This window comes from Silurus aristotelis (assembly GCF_946808225.1).
Source record: "Silurus aristotelis genome assembly, chromosome: 1".
NCBI lineage: Eukaryota > Metazoa > Chordata > Actinopteri > Siluriformes > Siluridae > Silurus > Silurus aristotelis.
The window spans coordinates 10170539-10188516 of record NC_139574.1 but is presented as its reverse complement, the minus strand read 5'-3'; the positions used below and the strand labels follow the sequence as shown (position 1 = coordinate 10188516).

The 17978-nt window shown below is 39.1% G+C and overlaps 1 protein-coding gene and 1 long non-coding RNA gene across 7 annotated transcripts in view; both read right to left on the bottom strand.

The window, feature by feature from the left end:
• The window catches only part of pard3aa (par-3 family cell polarity regulator alpha, a), a 395018-nt gene that overhangs the window by 269045 nt on the left and 107995 nt on the right, over window positions 1–17978 (bottom strand). The window lies entirely within an intron of this gene.
• LOC310730943 lies at window positions 10094–16440 on the bottom strand. Its single transcript, XR_014535028.1, has 2 exons — window positions 11279–16440; window positions 10094–11177 (listed from the first exon to the last, which is right to left on the bottom strand). It is a non-coding gene; the product is annotated as an uncharacterized lncRNA (long non-coding RNA).

Genomic DNA, 17978 nt, shown 5'->3' with positions numbered 1-17978 from the left:
ACCACTGGACATCTAGAAGCGTCACAAATGGCTTATTGTACAGCTTCAGCACTGGTTTGGACACATGAACCATCCAGTAAATAACAATGTTCTGCTACTGTTATCAGTAGAGTGGAACGAAACAAAAAGTACTACCGGTTGAAGAGAAAACCAGCACTCTACTGTCTGGTGGTTCTACTTCTTCTTCTTCTTTAGGCTGCTCCTATTAGGGGTCGCCACAGCGGACCATCCGTCTCCATACTACTCTCCTCTACATCTGCCTCTATCAAACCAACTACCTGCATGTCTCCCTTCACCACATCCATAAACCTCCTCTGTCTGGTGGTTAAGAGTTTAAATTGTGATGATGCCACAGTCACTGTGTAACCATCACAGTCATATTTTATAGAACTTCCTCATTCGCTCTTATAATTAGCATTTGGTGCATTGTGAGAATTTGTGCTCATTCAGCCACAAAAGTATCAGTCAGGATATGCACTGATGTCCTACCAAATTGCTCGGGGCACATCATTTTATCCCAAAGATGTTAAGTGGGGTTGAGGCTTTGTGAGAGTCACTTGAGTTCTTATACTACCACCTTGGCAAGCCATGTGTTTGTGGAGGTAACCTTTTTTTTGCACAGGGAAATCCTTCTGCTGGAACAGAATTAGGCCTTTTAGATGCAGTGAAGGCGAATTTGTGACGCTTTGTGAAAGTTTGGGGGAAAACCCACATACAGCTGTAATTGTCATGTGTCCAAATAAAGCTTTTTTTTAAATATTAGTGTATTTATAAGTGAAACACGTGTTTTTAGTTGATTTACAGAGGGTTGAAGATGATGTGAATTATGACGATATAAACTCATTTTATTGTACTGTTTGATAAACTATCTATTTGAGGTCGACCAATTGTGAATTTTACAGATACCCATAGCTGGGTTGGACAAACAATATAACGGAAATCATCCAATAGGTTTTAAAAATGGATCCTGGTTTAAAAAAATGAAATACAATTTCATGTAAAATGGTACTGCTCATTATCAAAAAAAAATACTTATGCGCTAAATGGAATAAATATGAATATATTAATTAATAAATATAATGATATAATTAATACATTTTTCAATAACAAATTTAATGTTCCAAATGCAGCATGGAATCTCACCTGTAAAAACAAACAGCACGTTGCATCAGAGATTAACCTCTAGAAGCCGCCCTCGTAACGGCAGCAAAGCAGAAGCCGGAAAAACTATCGGTATGGATTTTTGGATAGCCGATAGTTTCAGCAATCAAATATAGGTGCCTATTAATCGGCAAAAACGATGAATCGGTCAATCTCTACAATCTATACTATACTACACTATTAAATACTATATATTTTTCTAAAGACTGTGCTTGGATTATAATAACGGCATAATACTAAAAATAATTATTTAAAAGGTATAACTGGTTAAAAGTTCACATTCTCCACAACACTGAGACTGTATTTAGTACTTGACTAAGACTTCAGTACAGCAGTTGAGCAACTTGACTTGGATTTTAAGAGTGAGATGACTTAACAAGTCATCAAGGACTCGAGACTCAGGAATAAGTGTCTTGACTACACACACGGGAGCCAGTAAATCTTTTCCAGAGGAATATGTTTTTTCGAGTTTCGAGACTTTATGTTTTTCATTACATCGCATCAGCATACACTGCGTTCTGACTAAAATGTTTAGACGTATAATCCGTTTTTACTAATTAGTTAAATAGTGACACTTATTAGTTCACCAATGACGGTAGAAGCAATCACAAATGATTCTTGCTCATCAGCTCCATGGAGGCTATGACACATTTCTAACTGCACAACAAAGGCTTTCCCGTTTCCACTTCCCTGACTAGCTGATTGATTTTTTTTTTTTTTTTTTTCGTTTGTGCTGCTAGTTTAGTTGTCACTTTCCTGTCTGTCTGCTCCAATGAGTAGCTCCCATCTGACAGCACCCTGCATCAACTGAGGCCTCCAAACAGCATGACACAAACAACGCCTTGTTTCATCTCATTTATGCATCACCCAAGTCAAAGGCAGGAAAGATTCTGGCCAGACATGGCAATGGAAAAAAAAGGTTGTTTAGACACTGACAAGCCTTTCTGCTCAAACACATCTTTCAGAGAATATAAAACAAGCTTTATTTGTTCTTGTCATCCTGTTTTAAGTGCATTCATGAGGTTTGGGCCATAAAAATGCTTTTACTCTACACATAAGCCAAAACTGCTCTCGTTGCTTGTAACACTTCCATTTGGTTCGAATCTTGTTAATTGTTTGATACAAAAAAAAAGCCCTGTAAAGTTCAGCCATTTAGAAAATACTGGCTGTCGAGTGCTGAGAGGACTTACACATGCAGCTTGTGCCCTCTAGTGAAGGCCCAAAAACAAGTCTTTTTTAAAAAAAATAAATAAATAAACAGAAAAGAAAAATTAGGGATCATGTGCAGGGTACTGGGCAAGACAATTAGCAGGTAAACAAGAGGAAATCATATGTAGCAGCGAGAGCAGGTCAGGGTGAGAGTCCACGCTGCACTGTCAGCCCAGCAGGATATGCACACTCACATCTGATTAATGCAGGAGTGGAAAGAGGAGCGAACAATGCTAAACAAGCATTTTTCATTCTTTAATTTTCTGAATATGTGACATGGGGAGAGAGGAGAGGAGGGCAATTCGTAACAACAGGGGATTCACACAGCGAGTGTGACAGCACTGTAATAACCTCAATTATTCAGAATTAGGCCTGTATTGATTTACTGCTGGATCGGCTTACTTACTGCATCTCAGATGCTGAAGTGGGAGGGAGAAGGGGACGGTCGAAACTCCCGTCCCCAGTACAAGTGATATTCTCTAGGGAAAAAGAGAAGGCAGAAGAATCGGAGATGGATTGGACGCTGGAACAGAAGGCAATGAGATGAAGATAGGTTAAAAGAGATCCTCCTCTTTCACCATGTGATGGTGAGAGGGTTTGCAATCCAAACCTGCCTCTCTTTCTATATTACAATCTTGCTTTCGCACACACACGTGGCCTTCAGACTTGACCTGTGCCTGTTTTTAGACTTCAGTTTGACATGAGGAGGAAAGGCTACAGGGTTCCCACATTGTTACTGGGCTCCGTCCCATAGCATGAATCAATAAGTATGTTTTTATTCCAGGCAAAACTTGCCATACCAGCTATGAATGCAAGATTAATTTTATGAGGATGTGGATTATTCATGTTGAAGTTGGCAGAGGAGGAGCAGGGGGTTGTTCTGTATACATGCCACCTACTGGGCCCTCTCATCTGATTAAATAGTAAAATAACAAGCAGACATGACCTTGGCCTTTTCGTCCCTGGGAATGAAAACTTTCTAAACGGCAGAAAAAAAAAAAAAAAAACACTCTTTGTTGTTGACTAAAGTCAAAGCTAATGTACTACTGAACAATTTGGAGTCTGGGAAGAAATCAGCTATGGTACATTGAATAATTAGATGAGATCACTTTCCGAGAAGACAGAGGAAAAGATGACAAAAAAATGCTAAGATGACGAGAAGGACAACAAGAAAGCAGGAGCTATACTGTAGATGAGCATGATAATCATAATGAGCAAAATGATGATATGGTAATTAAAATATAAAACGTATACTGTGTTGTCCAGATGTAAGCAACAAAAATCATTTACCGCCCAAAACAATTTAATTTAAATAAACATGAGGTTACATTCACATGCTTTCTGTTGATGTAAACCTCAGGAAGTCCTCAGGAGTCTTACTGTTGGCTTGGCAATGAATCAAGAGAAGCTACTAGACCTATTGTGGGGGAAGGTTGGCATGGTGCATCTGTCTACAGCCTCCGCAACACTTCCTAATCAGTGCTAATTGGCACTCGTGATGACGACCTACGCCACTGTCAAGCTCACAAGGCATAAGCACACCGGAGGCCAGGGTTCACCCAGTATACCTTGCGTACGAAGGCAGCCAAAAGTGTGCCTGTACATATAAAACATCTGCCAGACAGTTCATTTTATGCATCTGGGTGGGAAAATGTGCCATGTGCTTAAGTACTTCTATAGCTGGAAGCACAGTTTCTTATGTTCCAGCAGCACTTGCATTATTTTTGGCATCTCCACATGCGAACATAAAAAAAATAAAAAAATTTTATATATATATATATATATACACACACACATACATACATACACACACACACACACACACACACACACACATACACACACACACCAAACATTTCATCACGATCATTAAGACCCATTGTGAATTAAATATAGAAAAAAAATCCTTGAAGCAACATCCTTAGTAACACAATATTTTTTAGTCTCTTTCTATATACCGCTCTTTAAAAACACTTCAGGACTAATCTAGAGAACTGTGCTGAGGTAATGGATAATCAGAGCTGAAGGCTAAAGCCTCTTTAGACTCTGTGAGTAATAAATAAAAGAGGTGAGATCAATGGCTAGCTACTTGAATTAACGTAGAAATTCAAAGCGCCTCAAGCTGAAGCAGCCTCCCACCTTATTCCTCACACAGAGGACTGCCAATGATCGCTCAAATTAGCAAAAGCTTGACTGTAATGCATGTTAGTATTGCTAATGAGGCACTACTGCATCACTGCAACGATTGGACACTATCAGTGACTGACAGCTGGCTGGCATCTGCCATCATGAATTAGGTCATGCCAGCTGTAGATATTTTCACTATTATTAGGTAGCTGTTCTTTCTGCATCACAGATTTAATCCTTGTTATTATTAAAATGCATTCTTGTCTTAGTATAGCATACACAATGCTACACCTTCTCATGCCCCTGTCCCTGCTTCACTATATTTGGTAAGGTTTTATAAAAAAAATAATAAAAAAAAACCTGCACATGCTCTTGTATATAGTCAGCTACAGTCAATGCACTCAAGAGGACACAACCAATGGAGACAGAAGGGTCGAGTTGTTTATATAGTAAAGACTGGCAGGCAGAGAGGCCCGTGCCAGGAACAGCAGGGACCACAGCATGAGCGCGAGACGTGTACACTGCTGCCTCGAGCAGCTGCAAACCCTTCTACACACATAACCATGTGCCCTACTTCAACCAACAGCCAAAATGTCAGCTGAACAGCAGGTGGATGCAGGGCTGCCTGCCCCTCAAAGCCCTGAAAGGGAAGCGTAGCACAGTAGCACAAACAGAACCGGTTTCAGATGGAATATAAGCTGTTTAAGAAACAATCAAGGGATTTCAGAAGGATTTCAATTCCCACGCAAAGAACTTCTGAGGTCTGCATATGTCAATCTGCTCATTTTAGAGGACGTACATGCATGTAATCTGTGTGCGCACTAATGCTGAATAAAAGTAAACGATGAGCACTAAGGGAAATCACATCAAATCCAATATCACAAAAAAAATAAAAATATGGAGCCATCAAAATAAAAACAATTTTAAAAAAAGCAAGAATGGCAAAAAAGTCAATTATGAAGTTAAATATCACCAATATTGTGATTAAAATATTATATATAGTATACTGTGTTGTCAAAACAACTCAACATTCAGCCATCGTTGTCAAAATAGCCACACAAAAAGTAAGTACACCCTAAGTGATAACAGCTGTATGTCATGTAACCATACAAAGGCACATTTCCTACTCATGTTCATTCATCAGAGCATTACTGGAACCTTGTCCTGTGGTCTGATGAGACTAAGATAAAATTGTTTGGCTCAGCTGGCGTCCAGCATGTTAAACATTACAAAGAAAATTGTGTCTTGCCAACAGTCAAGCATGGTGGTAGCATCATGGTGGTGGTAACATCATGGTCTGGGGCTGCATGAGTGCTGCTGGGACTGGGGAGCTGCGGATCATTGAGGGAAACATGGATTTTAAAATGTATTGTGACATTCTGTAGCAGAACTTGATGCTCTTCTTTCAGAAACTGAGCCAAATTGCAGTTTTCCAACATGACCACAAACAACCACAAACACACCACCAGGATGAGGCTGAGGAAGCTGAAGGTGAAGGTGATTGAGTTGCTAAGTATTACTCCAGACTTGAACCCTATAAAGCACCTGTGGTGCACCCTCAAGCAGAAGGTGGCAAGGTGCCATGCTTCTAACATCCAGCAGCTCTGTGATGTCATTATGGAGGAGTGGAAGAGGATCCCAGCAACAACTGTGCAGCTCCATGCCCAGGAGAATATATATATATATATATATATATATATATATATATATATATATATATATATATATATATATATATATATATATATATACACACACACATACATACACACACATACATACATACATACACACATACATACACACACACACACACACACACACACACACACACACACATTTGTATTTATTAGTTATTACTCTGGTTTTGATTTAGGTCAAACATGCCTTTTACTACCCCTTCTCTGAAACACGCATACACTTAGAAGCATTTTTGCACAAAAGTACAAAAAATAATAATAATAATAAAGATACAGGCCCAGGACTGGCAAGTAGACCTTATTTTCCAGAAAAACATAGCTTGCGATTCAATATTACAGACCATATAAGGAGGTACAGAGGGAAAGAGCTGGTGATTAAAGTTGGCCTGTGAATTACTAACTACTATTTAGCTGTAATTGTGAAGTCAAGTAGTGATTTGAGTGAGCAGAGGTGAAGAGGTGAAGCACCAGGAATGTGCTCTTTAAAGAAGACTCAGAGAGAAGGCTGAGAGAACAGAGGAACTGCTGATTTGAAGAGAGATGATGACTGACATGATTTCCAGAAACCCAGCAAGGAATCAGCAGACTGGTGTGGGCTGGTGTAAGAAAACAATGCTAGAGGATGAGAAGAATACTATACAATACTAACCTTCACTTGAGTATCTCTATTTTCATAAATAACTTTGCCATATTTTTTGGACCCTAAGCACGTAACCATACACAGTCTTCAAGGTAATTCCAGTCTGGGAAGGAATGGGCTCTCATTTATCCCCATAACTAGAATTTGACTTAAAAAAATCTGCATTTCACTCTTAGCTGAAGAAAGTGTTAACATTTTTATAATTAATTTAACAAGTACACCAAATATAGCCAAGTTGTGTCATACTAATCGCATGCCAGTAAGTTCTTATTTTTATTTTATTATTCTCCCAATATAATACTTTCACTCCATAATAGTGCTACACAGTTACATGATCAGAAAAGACTAAAATACTATTATTTATTAACTCCAGATATTAAAAGTTCAAATAACAGATGTGAGCAAATGTAGATGCAGAACTGAAATGAAATGTAATTAACAGTATATAAATTATACAGAAATAATCCTGTGCAAATGAAATGTTAAAAGTCACACATTAATGCAAAGACTATTATATATGAAGCGTTTTAATTATTGTACTTCAGCTTCAAGTTTCATTATATTGCGTAAGGGCGAGCAAAGAATGCTGCTTTCTGAAAGCTGTACAAAAGCTTTTAGTGAAGTCACTTACCTGAAGCAGGCACATGAGGTTGCTGTGAGAGACTCTTCACCTATGTATGTATAAAATGTCTTTTAACTTTACATGCATCTTTGTGCAGTCTCCACTGATGGGGGTCCAACCACTAGCTCACCACCAAAACTCTCATTTTATCAGTCTGAGTTCCACTGCAACATCTGTGTAAGAGCACAGCTGCTGCAGGAGATGCTTTTCCTTAAAAAGAAATGGCACTGCAATAATGAGTAACTGAAAATCTGTGACACAGTTTCGTTTTCCTCAGATTGGGCCGTTATATTCATTTCGTAATTTGACAGAGAGCAGGGACCGCCGTGCCCCTTCGATATCGTTTTGTTGCCGACGGTCATAACACAAGCTCTTATCTGAACATATTGGGAGATTTCTTCGACATATTGCAGTTTATCTTAAACAGGTGACAACGCTCACCCTTAACAAAGGAATGAAATCGTAAGACCGTGACAAATGGCATCCACCACAGAGATAATTTTAGATTTCTCTATAAGGATGTCTCATTTCTGTATATCTGGGTCCAACTGTCAGATCGTGCACAAGCAGGCCTCAGAACAAACGACAATGTCATTCTCAGAACAAAGGAAACAAGCCTGTCATTCGTTTGTGATATCTGGATGTAGCGGTAAGGCTCTGTGCATTAGGAACAGGATGTGCAGCCCTCAAAGCAACCCCAATGGACAATGTATGACAGAAAAGCCCCAAATGAGTCCTGACAGCACCTGCCTATTCATGGCAAACAGGCAGCAGGCTAGCCCACCTCCTTTCCTGTTTGTCCCCATTAGCAGACTTTCAAATCTATTAACACCTAAGCAGCCATTCAGGCCTGATTCCAGATGTGTGCTGGCAATTAGAGTGGAGAAAACAAGTCACGGAAGGCAGGAAGGGATTTACAATAGTAAGGTTAGGGAAATTCTAAATTCTATAGACTAGGAAAAAAAAACATACAGATGTTTCCTAATTCGTCCGAGATGCTCAATGTAATGAATAGAGAGCGATACGGGAATTGCCGGACATCCTAGAGATCTCTCTGTAAAAGTTTTTGCGGTTAGCATAGATCATTAGTACATGGGGTGTGTTCATGTGATTAGTCCCTGTTTGAGTTAAGGGAACCCAGGGGGACCACGGACTGAGATTCAGTGCGCTCTGATCCGGCACCCAAATCCTTGCCCCATGAGGCTGGCGCCAGAGGCTTTCACTGATGATTTGCAAACTCGTCGCCCCCTTCAGCGCAGGTGGTGTTTGGCGGGATGCAGCACGTTAAATGCTTTGTAAAGCTGGACAAAGATCTAAACCATAACACCATGTTTTAAGCTTAAAGCTGGTAGGGTTGCAGGTATGGCTGATCAGGTACATTTCTCAACACTTTGCAAGACATTAAGGCTTTTAGAAAAGTGGTAGAGTAAAATGAACTTACATACTTCTGCGAGGAAAAAACTGGCTTGACACCGATCAAGATGCAAAGTGTCTGCCCGTTAAAGTTCTTTAAAGGTCTGTAGCTCAATGAGTGATCTATACCCAAGCAGTATGCCTACTATTTGTGTTCGTGCATGAGGATTTAATGCAGCTGAAAATAACAAATGAACACTAAGAAAAAGTTCAGAATTAAAAAAGAAAGAAAACATTTCATAAAAGACACACTTTATAATAAAAACTGTCAAAATTAAATTGCATTCATTACGCTGTATGGAAACAGTTCAAATTTTGATAATTTAAAATTGCAAAGTCATAAAAAAAAAGTCTTCAAAGTGAAACTGCTCCATTCCTTTGAAAGGTTTTAAATATATATACTTGTGATGCAGGTCATGTTCTATTAACTGGGTTGCCAGATCTATATTACAAAGTTAAAGTTTAAAAAACAAACAGTATAAAAAAAATAAATAAAAAAAAAATTAAAATAAAAAAGTTTTATTCAACATTTTCATGTACAATTAATATCCGAGATCATGAATGGCCATATAGGAAAAAAATTTAATAGCAAACCCTCCCAGATACACCAAAATCTGGATGCCAAAATTTTACACCAGTTGTTTTACCCAAAGTTTGGTGCATTGAATGTTATATGCAAGGAGCACACATTGTCCATTTATAAACCCCTTTTTTTCACCAAATCCACACTTAAAGTGTGACATTAAATACACATGCCTGAGGTCTACAACACGGCAGGTTTTTCATGCAAACTGAGTCAAAGAATTCTATCTGGTACAAAGAGTAATTACTGGCAACGAATAGTTACGTCATGCCCTTCATGACCGGTCAGCAGTCACAGAAATAAGCAGACAAAGGCAGAAACACATGACGATGACTGCGTCGCTGACACCCAACCCTTTCATAATGGGGGGGTTAACTTCAGAAGCTTAAATTATTTACATCAGGAACAGGATGAAGTGCAGTCGACTGCTTTAAGTGTATAATGCACTAAGGAGAAGAGCTATTGATCGACTAATTAATTGATTTATGTGGAAAGTAATCGACTGCCAAATGATCCATTTGGGGAGCTCATTAGTTACAATGCATTATTCATACCTGGGCTGAGTCATGATGGACAGAGTTGTGTGTACATAAGAGTTTAACAACAACAAAAGGTGTATGGATTCCTTCTTCTTTTCCTTTTTTTTACTTAATAATTCAATTTTTATTCTCTCTCAGAAAAAGGCCCGGGTTCCTGGGATTCGGTATCTGTGCGCCATCTGGATTTCCTCATCAGTAAGAGTCCCCTGGAAACAAAACAGTGTCGGGATTTCATAGTATCCATCCCATGCGAACCATCACAGTTTGACTATCCGTTGGGCCCCTGAGGGAGACGGATGCGTCTGGTGTCCTGGCTTTCTTAAATAAGGCCAGTGTTTGCACTCTCCACACACTCAAGGCTATTTACGGCATGGTCCTGAGGGACAGTGGGGTTAAATGAAAGAAAAACCTGTGCGTGCCTGAGGAAGCTGTTTTCTGGGAAAGAGCAGCTCCGTCCTGACGTTTGACAGCAACGGAACAGCCATTTTAAAAAACTTACACACATCCCCACATGGTATTTTGCCACGACCCGAGGCTATGGGCAGCAACAACAGCTGCTTAAGTGCAGCCAGCTTGGGCCGAGTTCTTACATATCTCATGCATCACTCCGGTGGCTGGTGTTTTGAGAGAAAGTCTTGGTGCTTAGCATGGCGGTTTCCTCACGGCAAGGCTGAAAATTACAATGGAACAAATCCATGGAGGGTGTTTGTATGTGAAGGGTAAGATAAGGTTTACTACACTGCACAAAAAAAGTCCAAAATTTTTTCACGTTATCTGCAGGGACGCCAACACTGCTAATAAGGAAATCATAACGGGCTGAGAGACCGCAAAAAACTGGGTAAGGCTGTTACTGATCAGACGGCTAAATTTTTATGTGCCACAGTAGAAACATATCATGTCTGCCATGACTGTTTTTCCATTTTACACCACACATGAACCACAGGACTGCTCATTGATTTGTAATCATCTCACTGGTCAAATTTCACATACATAAGTTTGACGTAAAGTGAAAGCAACTGCTACTAAAGGCAAAACCATATCTTTCATATTCAATATCCTTTAATCATTGTAGAACTGTCTTTCCTAGCAGGCAAATTCTTCTTGGTCTGATTATCGCTTTAGCTATGAGAAAAAAAGGCACAAATTGAAAGGTCGTGCCATTAGATGCCAACAGTCACAAATGCTGCATTCAAATGCCAGGTTTTTGAACTCATGCTCATCTGCATGAGTTCAAAAACCTGGCATTTGAATGCAGCATTTGTGACTGCACATATTTGGATGTACATATTTTGTAATTAATTCCTTCACTATTGTGACAATAAGGGATCCAAACACTTCAGTCAAACAGCTGTCTCAGCATTAGAGGTCGAACGATTTTACCGATACCGGACCGTACTTGCCGATAATCGATTAATCAAACTATAGTTTTTCAAGTGATTACTGAAAAAAAACAAACACTCCAAGTAAAATAGTACTAAACTTCTTCATAAAAAAAAAAAAAGATTGTATTGAATCCTGAAAATGTGCTAAATAAAATAAAAATACAAATTATATAATAAATGTTGAGGAAATAAAAAAACATACATTCAAACTAAAACAAAAAGTAAAACGTCAAATAAATAAAAATGGTTACAAAACACTTTAAAAAACACTTTAAATAAACAGCAGGTGAACTCTATGGTTCACCTCTAGAGGCTGCCATTGTGTAACGCAACCGCTGTCATACAAGACAACCCGGAAAAACTATCAGTATGGCTTTATCAGTATAGATCCAGCAATCAACCCCCGGGTGTTGACCTCTTCTCGGCATCCTTTGCCTCTACATTTTTGCAAAACTAAAGAAACTAAAAAAAAAGCACCAGCCAGTCAAATAAATATATCACAAAGACTCTAAAAAGGCTGTGTAAAGTCAGGTGTGGCTGCTTGAATAAATTATGTGGAATGCAGTTAGGGTGAATTAGAGTGAATTAAGCAAGCATCTCCACCACATCCACACATGATTTCAGTCTTTATTAAGACATGCAGCCATTTTAACTCAAATATTCATTTTATTTGCCTTTTCAGTTGAAAAGAAGGGGACTGGGTGGGTTTCCCCAAGTATGAAGTTCTGAAACCTTCCAGATGCCTCTGGTGAGAAACCAAATCCAAGAGAAACTTGAATACCAAACTCAATGTTATAGAAAAGCTTTACACAGACTGGAAAAAAATAAAAAATAAAGAAACTGGTCATCATTTTGTTTGGGTGCAAGTGCACCTGCTGTGAAGTTGAGAGCTTGCCATGCTCTAGTGGGTTTTCATTCTGAAAAAGTTTGGCTATGTTTTTCCTATTCATTGTTTGAATCTTACAATCGCTTGTCCGCAAGTAAACCCGTCCATCTCGAAGGTATTCAGACCCAGACATATGCCGCTTCTGTACATTCCTGGTCTTCCACAACTGATTCGATTTCAACTTTGATGTATGTCATGAGCCGATATGTAAGAGCAGAGAAAATACAATAATGCGAAGGGCACGGTGGAGGTTCTCAGATTAAACTGCAAAAATAGTACACTAGTAATTTAATAGTACAAGAAACACCACACTGATATAGAAAGTGATACAAGTGAACTAGTCCACTCGTGACAAGTTTTCTTCTTATTAAGGCATGATTTTACAAGTCATGTGCTTTTATATACACCAATTATTTTGGTGTAAGCAAAAACTGTGATTACATTGTTTTTGTACAGTTTAATACCCACTAATACTCTTTTGTACACACTAACGTTCACATAATATCACTCATTATAGATGGAAAAATACTTTAGGCCCCGCCCACCCATCACAAAATATCCATAGAAAGCTTGCTTTCTCATGTATATCAAGTAATGCTTTGATCAGATATGCAGATATGCATGTCCATTTCCTTTTTAAACTCCTTAAATTAAAACATTTTCTTTGCATGCCGTAGCTTAAAAGTTTCTACGAGAAAACTAGGAAACTCAAACCTGTTCCAGCACAACAGCGCTCCCTTAAGATATGGTTTCCATGGGCTGAAGTGGAAGATCTTAAGTGGCCTTCTATCGAACTCTGACCTCAACCCTATTAAACACCTGAATTGGAACGCTGACTGGCCTCCTCGCCTCACCTACATCAGGACCTGGCTTCACTAACGCTCTCGTAGCTGAACGAGAACAAACATCTTCCCGGAAGTGTGGAGATAATTATAACAGCAAACGGGGACTAAATGCAGAATGGGATGTTCAAAAAACCACATACAAATCTTATGGACAGGTGACCACAAACCTTTGTCAATATATTGTATATATTGGAATTTCTAAAATGCTTATTTTATATTTATTCTAAAATAAGCAAACTTCTGAGTAAAACAAAAAAAGGTTAAATAGTTCAAGGACAATTTTTTTAATTGTGAAATAACTTCCATTAAACAACTCATTTCTTGTACATGATTATCTCCTATTCTCCACAACTGCAGGAGATCGACATCAGGTTTAACATAGTTACCCATCCCAAAATATGAAGTGTATTGTCTTGTATAAAAAGGTAACTATTTTTAGGCCCAGCTCTCACGTGCATAAATCAGTAACCCAAACTAGCGAGATTTCTAAGGACCAGTGGCAGTGTGTATGCTCATTCGGAGTGCAGCTCGAACACAAGGCAGGGAGGCACTCGTAACGGTGTGATGAATACGACTCGCACTCTGAGAAACATTTTCTGGCACACATAAGACTTGTTTTCGAGCGTGGCTAGACTGGAATGGAGACTGGTTCATTAAATCTTATGACTTCCTCTCTATGCTTGCTCGCTCGCTCTCTTCCAGTAAAGTGAAAGCGTTTTTTTTCACCTTTGAAGCTTGTATAACAGGCAAAGTTGATTTTATTTTGTATTTGATTTTATAAGCATAATAGAAGCTGGAAAACTGGGCAGGCTAGCCAGGTACCATGGACCATCTGATACAAGCAGCAATCATGAACTTAAAACCAGGGGGGCCTGTAACTGCAAAATAAATAAATAAATAAAAGAAAGAAAGAAAAAGAAAGAAAGAAAACAAGATCTCTCTGTTCTCTAGTTTTATATTACATGGGAACAGCTAATGGTTTTGAGGAAATGCTTCAGCACTCGTTCTTTGGTATTGCAACTATTATTATATCCGTTGTCTAAAGCTATGAAGTGTGGATAGACAGATTTAGGCAGGATAATTGTCAGATTAGCCATCATGCACACTGTTTCTCTTCTCTTCCAGTCAAAGCCAGGTTCACTTCATGATAGATTACTGTCCACCAGCTGCCCTATGCCTTTTGACATTTATGATATAAGGAAACCTTTGCTTTATGTGGTGCACCATTTGGAGGAATTACTAATAGGGGGTAAGAGATTGCTGCTCGAGGTTTGTGGCGTATCCCAAGGGAGGCGTTCGACCCCTGTTAATTGGGGCGGCTGACTAAATAAATTGGCAGATTATGACCTATAAATGAGAATTTATGTGGCCATTATACGTGCCGCTGCTCTGCTCAGAAATGGTAACACTCGTTAGCTACGATTCGTCTGCCATGCCATCATTTCCTAATTAGCACTGACTCTGGTTAGGCTTTACTCAGCATGCACACATGTCTCTGATGTTTCTGTTTTTGCTCCCAATTAGACGGTTCCATTTTAGGGACATGTCATGCCTAGATGGAAAACAATCCCAGACACAAGAAACAACTTCCGAGAGGGGTTCGAAGTCCACCGAATTGCTGCTTGCTGATTAAAGAAGAAGAAAAAAGAAAGCACTCTGATTTGCTCTGAGGAGAGGTGAGACTTTTGAGGCAATTGTCAATCGTAGTGGTAAAAAAATCTCGACTGATTTTTGACCTGATAAAGAGTTTTGAAGGAAAAAAAAGTGCATCCGAGAAGCCGCAGGGAAATAAAGTGCATCTAATCATGGGTTGTTACCTAGGTTTTCACCTTTTTCTGCTAATTCATCCATGATTTATTAGAGAATGAAAGAGAAAGCCCTGTGAGGTTCACTGTCCTTCAGCAGGGCAGGAAAAAAAAAATGGTCAATGGTGTTACACAAAGGGGAACAAAGCAACCAAAGAGCATCACTACAGACACACAAAAAAGAGCGTCCTCTTCAATTTCCTGCCAAAACGGGGGACTGGAATTATTCTCCCGCTGTCTTTGTGTCTCTCCTGCACTCCTTCTCTCCGTTTCGGACAAACAAAGCTGGATGTATTCGTTCGCATGAGGGAGGCTCTTTAGCGGCCCATCAGGCAGCAGGGCGCCCACAGGAAAACGGCACAGCAGCAGGAGAGGGTCGGTCTGTTAAATGCACTTCACAACTACCTCACAAGCACACAGACACACACACACACACACACACACACACACACACACACACACACAACTGCTGCTTTCTCTCACACACACCGTCTTTCTCACACACACACTTTTTTATGCACCCCTTTAAAAAATAGGCAACTAAGAGATTTATTTTTGAGCAGCAGGGAAAAAAAAGAAGAAGAAAAGGAGGGTTACAGGTGGGGAGAGCAGAGGATGAAAGAGGAAGAAGAAAATTCAGACACATCTTTCCCAATCATTTACAGAAAGACGGATAAAAGCTTCGGGTGAAAGACAATGTCGAGCAATCAAAGCGGGGGGAAAAAAAAAAAAAGGAGCGAGAGAGCGCTCAAAAAATGAAAAAACTGTAAGCTCCTGTCATTATAGTAGGACACAAAGCAAAGTGAGAGAGCGAGCAAGAGAGGAAATCTTTGATCCGGAGAACTCTCGCAGCAATTCAACACGTGATCAATGGGAATTAGAAACGGGGATGTACAGAAGATCTGAATCTAGAATCATTTCTCCAGACTCTAGCTCAATCTTCCCTCATCAGCCAAGCTAAAAACCATATGTAGTGGTGAAGGGTAAATGTTTGAGACTGTGGGTGGGGGTTCAGTCGCACCCAACAACCAGGCCTCACACATCTTCGTATCTAATTGCTAGGCTCAGTTTCTTCTTCTTAGAGCTGCCATTGTAACTCCTTAATATACAAAGGAGCAGGAACCACCAGAGTTGTGACTACAGGAAATAGGTTAGTTGCTTTACACATTCTTTGGTCTCCCCGCCCCCAACCACAAAACCACGATCCTGTTAAAGAAACGCTAGCTAGGCTAGACACTAACAAAACTCATATCCCAGGCGTTTTAACCCAGAGAACCCCCTAAATCCCCTCCACAGGTAGAATGGTTTCCCTTAAAACACTGCCAGCATTTCAGCCCTGGGGAAGGAAGCCTTCGTTGAAAATCCTACAGACACAACTTTATTAAAATCCACAGTTTCAGTGATTGTTTTTTTTTCCCCTCATAAATTAAAACCAAACCGCAGGATATTAATTAGGGCTGCAGCTATCGATTATTTTAGTAATCGAGCATTTTACCAAGTATTCCATCAATTAATCGGATGAGAAGTGCTTTTTGTTTATTAAAACGCAAAACTAAATATACGAGAGAAAATAAAACAAAATGAATTTTAAGAGATTTTAAAGTAATTTGGTTCCTAGCAATAAAATTTACATTTTATTGTTAAATTTCCACACAAAAACATCTGTGAAAACGAATCCCATTTAGTGTATTTAATTGCTATATGACATCAAAATGCAAATAATAATAATGCAATGTTTTTTTAATTTGTATTTGAATTACTCCAGGAATCGATTTAGCCCTAATATGAGCACAACAAAACATTAACGTCACAATCATCTACATTATCGATGAATCATAGTGTTAATTAATTACAAATTTTCATCACTGTAAATCAGATACACGCTGTAACTCACAATTAAGTTTTTAGATGTGACTGAAAAAAACAATAGCAAGATACAGAATTACAATTTCACTATAGCGAAGAGCAGGATGTCGGACTAAATCAGTACTATTGCTCTGAGCCACACTGTACATACTAAGCATTAAAAACCTCAAAAAACTGAACCAGTGTGAACACAACAGAATAATTAAATAAAGCTGAACAGACTGACCCTGAAGAGCAGAACATAAAATCGTCTTTGAATTAAATAATCTACCGATCGATAAGGTCAATGTTATATAATTAATATATATATATATATACACACATACATACACACACACACACAAACACACACACACTGTGTGAAGCACAGTATGAGCTAAGCTATATCTAAATGCCCATCAACACTTCTCTGGCAAATATTTTCCATATTTGTCCATAATTATTAAGGAAGAGTGCAGCTTGGCCACACACCTGAATAGTAGAGGGCTGTAATGGTTACGGTTTTTATACTTATCATTTATAACTACTGAGGTACAATGATGACCCAGTCTGACCCAGTCACTCACTTATTGTCTTATTCATAAAATGACTGAATGACTCAGTTCCTCACTGCATCTCAGGCTCACTCACTAACTCGCTTTCTCATAAAATCTCTGGCTCACACACTGACTGCATCTCTAGTTCACCCACTGACTCACTTATTTTTTTTAAATCTCTGGTTTACTCAATGAATCTCTGTAAACTTACAGAGTGTCACTTACTGACACTCCCACTGAATCTCTGGCTCACTTACAGACACTCTCTTTCACTGAATCTCTGGCTCACTCAATGATTCGATTACTCACTGAATCTCTGGCCCATGCACTGACTCACTCTTCCACTGAATCTCTGGCTCACTCATTGATTAGCTCTCTCATTGATACTCTAGCTCACTGAATCCCTGGCTCACTCACTGACTCAATCTCTCACTGAATCTCTGGCTCACTCCATTGATTAGTTTTCTCACTGAATCCCTGGCTCACTCACTGAATCTTTAGCTCAATGAATCCCTGGCTCACTCAATGACTCAATCAATCATTTATTGACTCATTTTCAGTCAAAGTTGCACTTAACACTTAATAACTGAACACATTCTCATATTTAACATGTGATTGAAGTGATTCCCCACACAGCATCCTTGCCAACCTTCAGCGATACCAT